The following is a 3,185-nucleotide window of genomic DNA, read 5'->3' as shown; positions in this document are numbered from 1 at the left end:
AAAGAACATTTTGGAGACTATTCAACATATCCGACCCATTGACATACAGATTAAGTGTGAGGCAGCCATTGCGGCTATGAGACTTGGGGCGATGGGAGTATGGATTGAGGATGGGAACAGCTCATACCATCGCGGTATAATCGAAGTTACGATAGGAAACCTATATGGAAGGGAAGAGGTTTCCCAGCGGATGACTGGGATAAACCTTGAGGTCGAGTGCAAGGCATTGCTGCCAGCGGCACAGCCTTGGACCGACGGAACCCTAGTATTGCCAATTTTAAGGTCATGTTATACGGACGGATCAAAGCTAGAAGACAGAGTAGGACTGGGGGTCTACATTGAGAACCCAAGAACTAAGTTCTGTTCTAGACTGCCTGACCATAATACGGTTTTGCAGGCAGAGACCCGGACGATCACGGAATGTATGAGGTGGTGTGATGTTAACGCGAGTACGTCAAGTATGAACATGTTTACGCACAGTAATCAGGCCATAGGGGCAATAACAACCAGGATGGTAAGATCACTAACAGTCTTGGAATGTAAGAAGGAGATTAACGCCTTCACTGAGGATGGCACGATCCGCATCGTTTGGGTGCCGGGCCATAGCGAAGTAACTGGGAATGAGAAAGTAAACGATTTGGCAGTGAAGGCCAGACAACTGCCGTCAATAAACTTGGTTAACCCGAAGTCTTTCGAGTCGACGAGTGGGCGACGAATGCACAAGCAACCCTGTGGAATAGTGAAACGGTCGGTAGAAAGGCGAGACAACTATGGAGAGATCCAGATCGTAGGAAGACGAGGCTGCTACTGAAAGGAAGTAAGAAAGAGGTCAGTATAGCTCTCGGTATCATAACGGGACACATAGGACTACGAGCCTACTTGTGTAAAATCGGTACGGCAAATGATAGCAAGTGTATGGCATGCGGGGAAGATGATGAGACGTTGGAGCATTTCCTATATCAGTGCACGGATCTCCGTCTGCGGGACCGTATTTTGGTCAGACAGTTGAAAACAGATCTCAGTCCCTGGGTTCTCAAGCTAGGAGCCATCCGTTCTCTAGCTAGGAGCCATCCGTGTAACATGATCTTTCAGATGACACTATCAAAGTTCGGACAATCCAAGACTGTGCCGCTGGCTGCGGTGCCTCGCACATCGACCTCAAGTGTAGTCCCAGGAATCCGGTCGGAAATCTAATCCATTCCTAACATCAATTTTATGGAAAATGTTGTCTAAATTACACTTTTTTACAAACTATTGTCGAAATTTGATTCTTATGCAAAAATTAACCGAAACTGATTTTTGGTTTAGCGCAGCAAAATTGGTTATTGCAACAGACGCTGGGGTAAATGATAATTTTTTTCCATTCTAATGGGTACACAAGCCTGCATCAGGCTATAACAAAAACTTCAATTATATGCTGAACGACAAAGATGGATTAGTCTATCTTCCTTCCGGCCAAAAACCACAATGTGTTGCCATCTCAAAAGAAGCCATCATAATTAGGCATATTAAACGCCAATCAAGCAAATAGAAACAAAACATCTCAATGAGCAACCACAAAGAAAAATGTATAGCATTGAATTGAATTCAAGTGCAAGCCTCATACACAAACCATAGCTAAAAATAAAATTTGCCAAAATAGACAAAAAAAAAAAAAAACTCCAAAACATACTATGGCCACAGGGAGGTATTGTTTGCGCCAAAAAGCAACTCAATAGACTCAAAAGTTGCAAACAGTAGCCGCTAAAAGTTATAGCAGTAGTAGTAAAATAAACAAAACCCAGCCAAATTGGATATAGACATTGAGCATAAAACCATTTTAGGTATCCAAAGTTCGGCCGGGCCGAACTTTGGATACCCACCACCTCGGGTATATATGTAAACCCCCATATTGTCACAATCCGGTGAAAATTTAATAACTTAAGCACCCATGTTCGGCACGGACATTGTGGGGTCTAATGTATACGTCACTATTCAATTTTTTAGAACAAAATATTTATCTTTATGGCAGATATATCCAATTATAAACCGATCTGAACCATATCGAGGTTGGATATCGTGAGGCTCAGAAAAACTCACTGTTTCAAATTTCAACGAAATGGGGTAATAAATAAAGCTTTTATGGGCTTCAGACCCTTCATCGGCTGATCGGTCTATATGGCAGCTATATCTAAATATAGTCCGATCTGTGCCATATTTGGGTCAGATGTTAGGAGGCTCAAAATAACCCACTGTTTCAAATTTCAGCGAAATCGAATGAAAAATAAAGCTTTTATGGACTTCAGACCCTTTATCGGGAGATCGGTCTGTATGGCAGCTATATTTTAATATAGTCCGATCTGAACCATATTTAGGCCGTGTGTCAGGAGGCTAAAAATAACTCACTGTTTCAAATTTCAGCAAAATCGGTAAAAAAAATAAAGCTTTTATGGGATTCAGACCCTTTATCGGCAGATCGGTCTATATGACAGCTATCTTATATATACAAATCAATTTGTGTTTGTTTGTAAATTTGTGTGTTTGTTTGTTTGTGTGCTCCTTATAGACTCAAAAATGGCTGAACCGATTTTCTTGAAATTTTCCTAGATGGTCCATAATGATGAAAACGGGGTACTACATTTTCTGATATCTGAAGGGGGAACGGACCCTCCCCCTTAGCCTAATTTTCAGATCTCGCCAGATCTCGGAGATGGGTGTTACGATTTAAGCGCATTTTTGTGTGCTCTCATAAAGTACCCTAAAAATAAAAATTTGGTATCCAAATTTCGGATGGGGTACCTGAGGGGGCCGCCCCACCCTAAAACCTACTAAACATATATTTAGATCAATCACGACAATATGGGACTCAAATGAAAGGTATTTAGGATAAGAAAACGTATCTGATATCCAATTGTCGGACCAAGTGTTAGGGGGACCACCCCAAGCCCCATAACACCCCTAAATCGGACATATTTACCGAACATGGCAATATGGGACTCAAATAAAAGCTATGCAAATAGAATACGAATCTAATATCCAAATGTGGGATCATGTTTCTGGGGGTCCACCCCTTCCCCATAACACACCCCAAACAGGACTTCATCACTGACCATGGGAATATGGGGTTTAAATAAAACGTATTTGAGTGTAGAATACGAATCTGATATCCAAATGGGGGACCAAGTGTTCGGGGGGCCGCTTCTCCC

Source organism: Stomoxys calcitrans, chromosome 1 (genome assembly GCF_963082655.1).
Source record: "Stomoxys calcitrans chromosome 1, idStoCalc2.1, whole genome shotgun sequence".
NCBI lineage: Eukaryota > Metazoa > Arthropoda > Insecta > Diptera > Muscidae > Stomoxys > Stomoxys calcitrans.
This window is presented reverse-complemented; position numbering follows the sequence as displayed.